General features: G+C 38.1%; 1 pseudogene; it reads right to left on the reverse strand.

Moving 5' to 3' along the window:
• The window catches only part of LOC139134141 (tyrosine-protein kinase Yes-like), a 23,032-nt pseudogene extending 9,789 nt beyond the window's left edge, over nucleotides 1-13,243 (reverse strand).
• Between the last annotated feature and the right edge of the window lie 493 nt (nucleotides 13,244-13,736).

Genomic DNA, 13,736 nt, shown 5'->3' on the forward strand with positions numbered 1-13,736 from the left:
CAGAGTGTAAGAGGAATTACCGAGTAATTACAATGTTCGAATTTTTCACAGATTTGCTGCGATGTATGAAAAAATACCCTAAAACGCTATAACTATGACGTAGCAATCCGTAACGGTATGCAATTTGGACACATTTTTCCTATTGTGTGATTTGGGCAAAATTTTAGAACGGACGACGCTGCAAACGAATTGTTCAAACTCCGGTGTACTAAAAACCCATCTGATAGAAAGAACTTTTTAACTTCACACCTTTTGCTTCGACTTTCGCTTCAATGTTTTTTATTTCAGCATTAGAAGTAAAGAGGACACCTAGTGGATATGTTACCCCCTATCTGTTCGTAATGCTCTAACCTCTATCTTGAACGGCTTTTGATCTACGCTAATATAGCTGAGTAAGAGTTTAATACTTCCTCTAAGCAAATCCCTGGAAATTCAAGAAGTCCTACATATGCAAGCAAATTGTATAGAAGCGTCCAATTGTTTTTAAAGCTCACTTTAAAATGGTACGTTTCAATTTTATTTGATGCGTAAATTCCCTATATATATATTTAAAAAGACTTTATTGAAATTACATGCCAAAAGTAAAAGGAAAAAACGGCGATATGCTACTGCACAGAAGATCCCACACCCTATTACGGGGTACATTACGGCCGTTAAGGGAGGTGAGAGACGGGTCCTGGTCCATACACACTCCCAGAGTCTCACCTCAGCCAAAGGCCGACCAGTGAGTTGATTCCGGGAGATCGTTCTAACCCCTGCCACCAGGCTTTTAAATGCCTGGCGGTCCCAGCGTGAGACAACGTGAGCAGCGCGTCAGGTGTGCCTGGGATACGCCTGACTACCGCACGGCTGTATTCAATATTGCACGTATCTTATGTACCTCTGAATGAATAACCAAACTTTATCTGTGGTTTCGAAATCTTCGGTCCATGTTGCCATAAAACGCTTTCTCACAAGTTTTTCCTAAGTACAATGTACTTTAAAAGGACGTGTAAAAAACGGAGTCAAAGAAATGCGAAAATGCTCTTTGTAAAGGCAAAAATTAATGGAAAGTTTCCACCTGGAACATGTTTTTTGAACAATGCAGGGCAAAAGAATAAACCGAGAAAAACAAATTATTCAAAAACCGTCATCCTGGCATGAATAAATTAGACACTGGTAATTTTCACACTTTTTGTCACTTTGAAAGGTCAGCTGTCGTGTGTACATCTGTGCACATACCGCGGACGGATGTGTTACCACACTGTCATTTTTAATAATTCATGAAATCAGCTCGAGGTGTATACTAGGCTTTATTTACAGTTAGATACACATAATTACATTAACCACAACAATTGCAATAATCTGCGTCTGAACTATCTTCATACAACTGCAAGTTCCTACTTCTTAAATGTTGCCTCCAAAGAACATTCACTATCTTCAAGAGGCGGGGCAGACAAGACATTGCAGTCAAGCTTTAATTTATACTATGCCGACGTCAAAGGTTTGTCTGGAAAGATTTCGGTAGAACCATAGACCCTCCAGAAAGGTTTTTCTCGAGGGTCTATGGTAGAACTGACGATATCTTCATGTTTTAGTACTTGGACAGCTGAAATGAGAACTATGAACAAACACTTTCTGAAATTGAACATTTTCTGTTGCGCAAGTTTACCAGAACGACAAAAACATTTAGAAAACTCTATTTCAAGTTCTGGACCCGAGTTCAGTATTTTGCAACTTTAAACAGGTTTCTTTATTTCTCGCGTAGAGATATGTCGATAAATTTGAACGGACATACATGTGACATGTGCACAGATATTTCATCAAAATGTATACCAAAAGAAACCAACAAAGCGCCCGACAGTTTACAAAATTCGTTTCAAAATTACTGCTGTGAAAATAATAATATGCCATATTTCGAGGTTTCGTCAGGCATAATATCTTATAAAATCCCCCAATTCTTTATTCAAGTCCTTTCTAATACGATTGAGCGTCATGAAATGAAAGTACAGCCAGCTAACGTAATTCTCGTATCTTGGCCATTTTATGAAGTCATCTCGTTCGCTATTTGTCGTCCTCTCCTCGTACCTCTGCTGGCAAACTGTACCTAGTAAGTTTTATTATCCTAAAAGAAAGCCTCTTGCAGTATGATGAATTTAAAGTTACGGAGGGAAGCGGAGTTGCATAGAAATGGAAGTTTAGATCTTGGATGTCCGACATGGAATTGAACAGTTAGCACCCCATGCATCGTAGGATAAAGACCGACATGTAGACACCGCCAGGGGAACGATTCCTTCTTGACAGAAACATGTACTGGCACTTTGATGTGCCTTCCAGGCCTGGGAAGCACATCTAAAGTGGGAGGCAATTTTAGTTTTGAGAATAAGTATACGAATTTAAATAATTTTACATATTTTGCCTATAATTTACATGTTCCTTAAGTGAACTATACTGGAAGAAGCAAATTGAAACATATGTCCGATGGTGAAAATTGAACTGTACTCGATATAGTGATATTGACAAGAGTTGGTGGCAACGATCTTATTTTTTGCATCTTCTGATTGTTATTTTGCGTGATGACAAGAAGTTCCCATTTCCGAAAAAAGAAAATACATTTTTCTGTGTCAGTGTTTTCGCCGGCTTGGAAAAAATCAGATTTCCTATCGTAAAATCTCAATCTTGTGTTTAAGCTCACAATGAAAATAATTATATCTGTTGCAATGTCAAGTTTTCACTTTGTATTCATTTTTGATCGGGAAATAACTTTTCTTGCAAAACAAATGGCATATAATAAGTAAATTCTCACAGAAAACCACTGACAGAATGTCACATTTAAGTAAATGCCAAGGTAACATGTCCAGTAACTTTTAGTCCCTGAAAACGTTTCCATTTTGTTTTTTTAACTTTCTAGGCTGCTTTAGAATGTTTCCTTCAAAACATATGAAAGTTAAAGGGTCAGGTTTTCATTCAACCTGATAGAGAACTTTCTTGCGTGTTTCGCTCCAATTAGTCTCGAAGTATGTGATTAGAAGCTGGAAGATGAACTGTCTTGCATCTGGTGATAGTTTTCGATATATCGTCTACGGCAATGTGGAGACATACTCTCGTCAGGGATTCCACGTCTCGTGATATGTGGACAGAGATGACGATTCACATGACAAACAAAGTGGTCCTATAGGCTTTTCATCTTCTCAGTTTTCGAAAATACTGCCCTCAACAGTCCTTCACTGTACTTCAGTCTAGTCTGAACCTAACCCTCGAACACTGTGAACTTTCCATAATTATGACTTTTGAAGAACATGATTGTTAGTTTTAAGAGAAAAATATGTCCCGACAATTAATTGTCACCTGAGATGACGCGCCAGTGTTTGCATTAATGGCTTCAGCCGCTAGATAATTGGTGGAACGCACTCTGTGACTTCAGGTCATTTGCATCATAAATAATGTTGCAGACTTTTGACCCGTGCATTGTTGCACAGTCATAAACAACTACATGACTGCAGAGTTATCGGTTATTAACTGACAGTTGAAAAGTAAGTTGCTCTCGTAGATCTGTAAATGACGGAGCTATTCTGTTTCTATGAGGTCCACGCTTTTGTGTAATGTTTCGGGATCCCAAAAATAATCCCGCAAACTATCAATGGAATTTCTTACACGGGTTTTAGTAAAAGGAAAACTGGGGGCGGGGGTAGGGTGGGAGTGGTGTCACTGCCTTAGTTGCTTCAATAAAGTGTTGCCCAGTACAATGTAGGGTATTTATTAATTTTCTGTTCCACCTTCAGTGACTCAGCTTTTTTTAAAGGTTGGGGTGACTCCTCACACTTGTGACCCATTTTGATTGCTCCGTTTTGCAAGCTGGTATGGGTTCTGGTTAATGATATCTATCTCTGCAAAAACTGTGGCGGCAAGTATAACAAATATTGCTAAGAAATGGATCTTAGAGGGATATTCAGACTACTAACATGTATTTTGGTCATGTTGCATTGACGCACTCTCGAGTAGTCCACCTCAATGTGAATTTACTTTCATAAAACTCAAACGTTGGTGCACAATCCTTTTAGGTAACCTTTAAGAGCCAAATCCTCAATTTTTACCACTCCCTCAAGATAACTCGTGATCCACCCATAATCTGAAATACATAATTAAATTTTGAGTTGTAGTCTGTCGATTCATACTCTCGAAAATTATACGAATAAAATAACTATGTATGCTCTCCTGCAAGTAGATACGCGGCAGTCATAATTTCGATCACTATGTAAAACCAAATTGAAGATACTGCTATCTTCATTGCAAAATAAACTCCAAGCAGAAAATTCAAAACTAAAACTCAGGCGATTATTATATTAGCAGCTTCGTATACCGCACAGAAATTCTGCTTTAATCTCTGGTTGGGGAAATCATGATGAATTAACACTAATACGCACTAGAGAAAGCACGGGTCTTCATAATGTCTTTTTATGCAAAACCACTATTATTATGTGTAAGCAAAGTTTTGTTGTACATGTGATCAGATAATATTTTAACTCGGAATATAAAAAAGTGATCGAATTGACTTTTGAAATCGATTCCACGCAGTTTATTGTGAAAGTCACACTATCATATATGGAGCTGGTGACTTTAATTTCTAAAAGGAGAGCAATTCAAAAATTAATTTGCCAAAGATTGACTTGGAAGCATCATGAGAATACGGCTGGGAAATACAAAACAAATTAATTCAATACGACATTTTGTAAGATTATTACTATAGCGGGGAGGAATTCCCTGCAATAAAGAATTTCGATGCATTTTGTTATTTCGATTAGTAAAGTAAACAGAGTATTGTTTGTTCTAATACGGATGTAAGTGTTGAGATAGCAAGTCCAAACCTACAAAGGGTCTATTGACATGTTTATATCATACCTACACTAGTAACCTTATCTTGGCATTATCATCTTGAACAAGGAACAGTTCCGCTTCCTTTCGCGATCATTCCCATCATGCTTTGCCTACCTCGGTCACTTGAATGTGGCTTAAAATAACACGACATTGTTAGGATCGACTCAGGGCGAATAAAACATGACCTCATAGAATTAGAAATGCCTCTTACAAGGAATGCATTTCTTTATTTTTCAATTTTAGAAATATTTTATTCAGTGTGCTGTTCAAAAGAAAAAACAGAATGCGAGTCATCGCGGTATGAGCCGAAATCTGATAAAGTTTGTATGTTCGTAAACATAAAGAAATATTACCATTTGAATAGAATTTACCAAGCCAACGTGATAAAACCACAGTTCTGAATAATAGATCAAACACGGGTGACATGAATGGCCTACATAGTATAAGCTATCAAATAACTTGAAAAATCACAGAAAAGGATAAAGAACAAAAAGTGACAAATTTCGCAAATCAAAAGAAAACAAAATACTGTATTTGTCTTTTCACAAGAAATTTAATTTCAAGAAACTCAGGTGGTAGCGTGATGGACAAACACTGCTGGCTTCGAAAAATATAAATAAAACCGTTCATCACACGTACGGTTGACGCTACTATGGTTTCACCCGAGTAATCTGCAGACAAGTTTCGTTTGCTCAAATGCTATCTGGCATTACAGTTGTGTAAATCATGTTACCCTGGATCCGGATGCCTGAAATATGCACGTGAATGACGTGATCAAGACTGATAAAGTTAGTACTGCTAATATTACATGGCGGTGATAACTTTGTCGGCAAATGAAAAAGCACAGACACGCAAGTTGACCTTGTATGTCACGTGACTTTTACGTACTTTTATTTATTGATTTGCTTCCAAATTTTCGGTCTGTAACCTTTATTACCTTCAGAAAAATCGATGGCTGTAAACTCAGAGACAAGGTGTGTAGTGGTCTTTAAACAATAAATTATTATTAAGTCCGGGTATTAAATATTAGTGTCATACACACGATGACGTCATCGTGGTAGTCCCTTCTACGCGACCTTGACATTGAACGTATGTCTCCATTCATGCCTTCCGTGTCTCGTTTGCTTTAAAAATATCCGTGATATCACTTCGGGCTCTATTTTGAAAGCAAGTGATATCCTTTGATGTTTCCGGTTGATATAACGAGTCAGTTACTCCCAAGACTAGGATTTATTGCAATCTGTTAGCTGTGCTTATCTGCACATATTTCTGGCTGTAGGTTCCGCACAGTGAAATCCAGGTTTCATCGTAAAATTAGACATCAGAACTATGACCGACCTTCACTACGTGTTACTCTGAAGCGGGGTTACATGAAAGCCGTGCGTATACGTGAAGGTGTAAGGTATTTTAAAATTGTAGAACTCCATATTTGTACCTGTTCCAGCGGACGAATTTCATCTTTAGTGACGTCGTCTCTCACTCATAATTCGAAAACCCGTGTTCTAAATCAGCCTTAAAGTAGGATATAATAAATTTGATACATATACAGACCACTATTGGCAGACGATTGTCTACACGTCACGGCTAGCTTGCGAGAAAAACCACGACAAGGTTGGATTATATGTTGGAGAATCCAGCTTTGCTTTCTTGCCCCTACTACGCGTGCGCAAACAAAATACTAGTAATCAAGTGCCTGCAAAAGTCACAGTGCAGCTTTTTTCGCGCTTTTAAGACTTAGTCTGCAGTGTACACAGCTGTGTCTGCTACTTCATGGGTAGTAGAAGTAGTATAAGCTGGTCAGGGATTCTTTTCTCAAGGGTGTGCTTCGAAACTGTCTATGTACACCAGTACAGCTATGGATGTAACTCTCATGCATGCTCAATAAAGTTTTGGAACCTACAATATGTCTTCTGGCAAACTTTATCGAATACTCTTGATATTTTTAACTTACCCCTTTTCCATAATCTTGAATCTGTCGCCTTTTTTGAATGTCAGGTCATCGTTGTTGAGGGCGTTGTAGGAGAATAATGCTACATAGATGTTAGCTTCACCTGGTGATTTAGCGATAAAAATAAATGAATTGTATGTCGTTGAACAAAATGTGATTTAAATTTTCTGATGTTTTGGTGCAATGCACATTGTATAACATAATCGCATGGCGTAGACAGGTTTTATTGAATCAATCATACACATGTTTTGTCGACGTAATAAGCTTGTGTCGACGTGTTGGGAAATCATTCAACTATGTGTTATGTGGTTTCAGACAAGCTTAAACAACTTCATACAACTTCAATCTCATTCTGGTCCTTTTGAATTTCCAGCTACATAAGGACATTGCAATCCCTTATTCGACATTTCAAAAATTCTACAATATTTGTGAATTTTCAAAGCTGTGATTCGTTTCGAAATTCTAGTAAAGAAGAGGAGATGGTTAGCGTTGAATCTCTACATATTTCATTTGTGGTAGATTACCAGGCATATATCGTGCATGACTTTAAATGATTAGATTGATGACGGTAAAAAACACATTGATAACGTTCTTCGTTTAATTGACAGTCCGGTTGGCTTGACAACAGGCATCTAAAAACCAGTGGATTTAAGAGCGAGTGATAGAAATTGCAGATTCTCACCTTCGGTGGCTCCTTTGTAAAACATGGAAGGGGGACGAGCTGGCAGTTGTCTTTGCTTATGGGGCAATGAAACAGCCCCCCTCACCTGGTTAGGTTGATACGAATGTGTTGGTTGGCCTTGAAATGATGATGCGCGTTGACGATGGCAGGCAGCGTCTGCGTTTGCGGGCTGTGTGCTGGATTGTACGGCGCCTGCGACTGTCCGTCATTTTCAACAAATGGAGGGTTTGATATTGGCCTAGCCTTATTTTTCGGTTTCTTTGATTTACTTGATTTGCCTCCCATTTTCCTTCATTCTATTTATAAATAAATCCTACATGAATAAAAGATAAACAGTAATTCACAATTATGTAAAGTTACATTCCCTTTTTTCATGATCGAGTTCAGTTGCCGAAAAAGACAAGTTATCTTCAAATACTTCTGGTCCATGACAGATATTATTTTTAAGAATCTAAAAACGTGAAATAACCCACAAGGAAACTGTCACTTTCGGAATAAAGAATGAAAATCAAAAGTTAACCTAAGCAAAATTTGGCACTAGAGAAACAATTTCAAAAACTTTAACACACTTAAAATTCAAATGGCGGCCATGCCTATATTTGGAAAATCACATTTCCGATTTTAACAAATATAGGCCCTAAGCCGGATTTTCTATTTTAAGAAATGTAAGCTGATGAAACTTGACTTACTCCATGAGCTTCAAATTGGCTCCCACAAGATCAAAACACTACTGTAAAAGTTTGTTATGTATTAAAGTCCGAATATCAGTGCATGGGGCGCATTCAACCTCAAAGGGACATTATTGCTATCTTTTTACCCTTTTTTCACGAATATTGTTGCAAACGAGCAGTTGCTGATGTTGTTCGACTTATTGAAAGATGCCTAAAAATTGTCAACCATAGACAACTTCCATCCCATCTGCCTACACTGTGTAGAAAAACCTCGGATGGGGTTTTAGGTGGTCTACCTTAAATCAATTTTCGACAGCTAGTCTGTAAGTCGGTGGCAACGTCATACGTTGTCGTGTTCCGCTCGTATGCTACGAAAATAAATATTGTCGCCTTGGAGCAAATGATTTATGACAGTAGCTTAATAAGGGAAGTGGTAAGCTGCTTGTTTTGATGTTTCTCTTCCCGGTTTACATAAAGCGACGAATTTCCGCATTTATTAGATTACTTTTTGCTGATTACATGAATAGGGATTCGAAGGATCCCCTACTGACATGTGAAAGTCAGTCGACTATCGATATTCTGTTTCTCGCGAAGTCTCGCACAAAATAAATGGACATATCCGCCCCTACTAATCAGTTGTCTTGTGCCGACATTAGGGACTGTTTATGATTCGATCGCATAACATGATTTGCAGACATGCTATGATGCGTCAACCTGGACAGTCATTGGGGTCAAAAGATGGATTTGTCATCTTTGACGCGTATTTTCTTCAAGGTCGTGATCTTACATCGTCTGCAACTTAAAAACGCCCATTGTGATGATTATAAATCTCTGATAAAATAGCAGCTTTAGGTCTGCTAGCTTTGATCAGATTCAAAACAATTTTCTTGGTTGGACAATAATGAGCCTCATGGAGCAGCTAACGCTGACACTTAACTTTGAAAATGACTGAAGTTTTATTACCTAAGAATACAAAACAGGATTTCCATCTCCTTTCCGTGAACCGGTATTCGCAAGCACCCTTGTTTCTACCGTCTATGATTTAAATGTTTCAATTTATTCCTGTGAGAGACAGTCAGTGTTTTACGAGTCTAGTTTTATGGATGGAAATTTTGTGCAAAAATGATTGCATGATTGTTTATTATCAGATTGTTGTGATTGTTCGAGAGATCTTATCAAGCTATTGGTGATTATTACTTTGGTAATATCAGTACGCGTGTCAGGGGTTACTTTGTCTGACGGAACGGCAACTTCAAAGTGCATGGCATGCTATATTCAAAAGAATCATCAAAGTCTTTGCAACTCAAAACCGTCGTTACCCGCGCCAAAAGAAAATACCGCTCACTGTTTTTATTTCTATGGTCGTGACAAATTAGGTCAACAAGCCACTTCCTTCGTGCAAACCAGTTATATACGACATTGCCTATTTATGGCATGTCGGTACCCAGGATAAAAATCGATTTTTTTTTAACTGTATCATGAAAGGATTCTAAAAATGTTCAATGTAGACTCTGGCAAGCATGATATAGACCAAGACAAAACGAAAGCAAAGACACAGTACGATCCAACTTTGATTACGAGGATGTCCCGAAATACAAATGAAGGGATACACCATTAATCACATAGGAGGGGCCCTTCGCACAGACAAACATGTACACTTCTCGAAAGATTTATCGCATTTTACCTAACGACCATTATGTTACGTACGTGCAAAACACTTCCTTGACGCTTTCGATATGTTATTAAGTTGCAGGCGGTGATATAAGATTAACCTGATATGAAAAAACTCAGGATTGGTCATAAATACGTGTGTAATTGCTTAGCCACGGCAATAATAACCGTGGTTTTAACAACGCAGATCAAGATCATACATTCACACATAGAATGGCGAGCAATTTTATCAAAAATTCAACATTTTGGATTTGGATGTTTATCCACAGAGAGTAGATGGGACGATGAGTATTGCTTATTTTACCATGCTTTCAAGTTGGTTGTTTGAGAAATTGGGTCGTAAGAGTATGCAATGACGATTGCCAATGTCTCGAAGATGGAGAATGAGACGGAGAATGTCTTGAAGGAGGTTCTAAACTACCAAACAATGGAAAGACGGAAGATATGCTGACTATCATCACCCGACAAGGAAAAGCGACCTGGAAAACTGTTTTGGTTACAAACAGTTTCAAAGATGCGTGAAATAACGTAGACTTAGGGCGTCTACAGGCGATCTAAGCTTAACTTACACTAATAAGAGCCCTTAGGCTATGTAAGATTTAATTAAATAGCCAGAAGCGTATCCGGATCTGATTGGTTGTTAGTATGAACACATATGATTTAAACGAATTGCAGGAGTAGAAATGGACCAATCACAAATAAGATTAGAAGGCCATGGTGGGTCACTGAAAATGTTTGTTGCCAAATCTCAATAGCACCCTTTGGGACCGTTAAACGGTTGAAATACTGCAGACACAATTTCACTTAATTATTCGTGTGAAGAAGGAAATACTTTTACACAATGTCCACTGTCTCCCTGGTGACAGCAAAAAAAAAGCCGTGGATATGGTCTGGCCAGTATCACGTGTCCTCTCGTTGGAAATGACTGATCAAAGATCAGAATAAAAGATCTGATTCGGTCTGACGATTTTGTTGCCTTGACATGCATTCTGCAAAGTTCTTAAAGTTTGTACAAACAAGATGTAGCGGTCTGGTGACTCTAACTGTCGAAAACACTATTTCTATTCGCATCGTATTTCGGTGTCAACCAACCATATCATAACGTCGAAACGTCAACTAAGGGAGCATTCAGTCGTTATATGAAGGTATGGACCGAAGGATATATTTTACAAATCAGCCCCGAGGAGGGTCAAATGACGAATGAACAATCCTATCAGACTCACAGTAGCTATCCCTCAGTGTGTGAATTGCGTCAGTTTTAAATGTATAAATGTGTTTATTATGAATGAGACGGAGTGACAACATAACAAAACATCCACCATGTAATGAATGTCCGTCTAGTAATCATTCTTAATATCTGTAGATCTTTTGTTTATGACAAAGCTAGCAGTTCTACCAGGGTCATACTCGCATTTCAACAAGGAAGGGGCACATTTCACATAATGAACAATCCCTGATACTCCGTCCCCTCATCATAACTTCTATGTATGTATGTATGTATGTATGTATGTATGTATGTATGTATGTATGTATGTATGCTTACATATGTGTGTGTGTGTGTATGTATGTATGTATGTATGTATGTATGTATGTATGTATGTATGTGTGTGTGTGTATGTATGTATAATGTATGTGTGTATGTATGCATGTATGTATGTATGTATGTATGTATGTATGTATTATGTATGTATGATGTATGTATGTATGTATGTATGTATGTATGCTTACATATCCGAGTGTCTGTCTGTTTGTTTGTTTGTTTTCTGTTAACCTATCAAAAAAGCGTGATTATTATGATGACGGGCATTTTAACTCTTATAAGATTAGATAGCTCTTGAAAAGCTTACCCTATATGATATTCAGTTATGTGTTTTTCCTTTTACAAAGACAAAATATTGTACTTTTTAGACAAAATATTGCACATCTTCTATTATTCGACTTTCAAGAGGAAAAAAGAGAAGGCGGCAATGTAAGATCTGAAACATTAAACTTGTATGCATCTGCCAAGTGGCGTTCGAATCCGTATCGTTGTGGAGATTAACTTATGAATAAAATGCCACGTAACTGATAGGTACAAGCATAAATCCTTTATAGGGTCTATAGTACAAATTTTCATCATTGGAAAAATAAAATCCACTGGGGGATAGTTGATGACAGTTCTCAATACTGCCTCCGAGTCTGCTGCGAAAAGACACTCACTTGACAGATGTCGTAGAACACACACGGACAATGACTTTCTGGTCACGGTTATTTCGTTGAGGTAGAAAATATGATTTACATCACAAAGCTACTGCGGTAAAGGACCGTGCTCGGAGGTGTCAATGGATTCGTTTATGGAGAGCGGCTATATTTATTAGGGTTTTTTTTCGAAAAAGCAAAAGCTGAAAAAGCCGCGAGCACGGAACTGGTTTAGGCGATTCAGTAAATAAACACGCCAGGAAATCAAATTATGATTATCAGAGCAGATAAGAATTCCTGAGTGGTATTAATGAATACCTCCACCACGGTCACTGTGCCTCCACAAACAACCACTGAACCAAGTCTACAAGCACAATGGGTTGATAACTCGTCCTACAGCGCTATTGCATTCAGGCCTTAGACAAAGCAAATTAAGTAGGTCAATTTAAGTTTGAATGCCAGTTTCAACTACAAATCCACTCGATGCACATGTGAGGTTCTCAAAGATCGCTGGAGATTGCCAAAATCCAAGCTTTATGTCAAGCCCGTTTTAGGAGATTTACGGTTCATAATGAATTTGTATTATTGTATAAATGGGAGAGTTTACTGCTACGGAACCTAAATGTTTTAGTTTCAAACGCATAATGAGAAGGACATCAGGCTGGACGGATTGACTGGTATCTATCTTCAACTTCCTTGTGAACAACAACCTGTTGAATGTCTTAAGTCTGCTGCGTTTGAAGCCCTGCCGCTGTGGTCGGCTATCTCGGCCGACGCTGTACGCTTCCTTAGCATGGGCGTAGATGGGCGAGGTAGTTCACGTATCAAAAGATACATGTATGATGGTTTTGAACTTTTTATAACAGACATGAAGTTAGCCTAATGAGATATTTGAACAGTTTTGGTACCTCCTTGGGATGACGTTGATGAAAAATAATTTTATAAACAGTATTTCCGTCTCCCCGAAGAAAATTGGTGGCCGCCATGTTGGATCAAGGGTCACGCGAGTAATGTATATCTATTGACTTGGCAATTTTAAGTGGTCAGTCGAATGACATTTTCAATAAAACCTAAAAATCCAACTGAAAAAAGTATACTGCCTTAAATGTACAAATCTGAATGATAAAGTGGAAATGACTTACCAGAAAGTGGATATCGCCAGTATTCAGATGAATACAATACTGTCGTATCAGTGTGTTTGCTCGTCCACCACACATACCAATGTACGAACGTCTCATTAGCATATCCATTGAGGTGTTGCAGAGAGCCCGTGTACAGCGAATGAGATAACCAAAAGGGGCTTAACCGATTATGTAAATACAACTCATATGTAAATCATATTATTGTTACACAGATGACTGACAAGATCCGACCTAAATGCGGTCAAAGTTCATCGTCTCATAGACTCATATTCGGTTACAAAGTCCCATTTCCTTCTTTATGTTAGACCATGTCTTCCTATTAGTGTCACCTGCAAATCATACCATACCAGCGATTATGTCCCAAGTTCAATCAAATGAATTTGAGTATAATCCTAATAAAACGTGCCCTTGTTTTAAAAATACGGGCCCTGGTTTTTGGTTTGGTTGCGCCTCATATTTCACTTCTCTATTTATCAGTATTAAAACCCACAGAGGCACTGGTGCATATGAGAGGAAATAAGTCGATTGTCCCGCACAAATTCATATAGCAAAGGGGAATTCCAATGACACTCGTTGACCTAGGAAATAAA

Source organism: Ptychodera flava, chromosome 5, assembly GCF_041260155.1.
Source record: "Ptychodera flava strain L36383 chromosome 5, AS_Pfla_20210202, whole genome shotgun sequence".
NCBI classification, from domain to species: domain Eukaryota; kingdom Metazoa; phylum Hemichordata; class Enteropneusta; family Ptychoderidae; genus Ptychodera; species Ptychodera flava.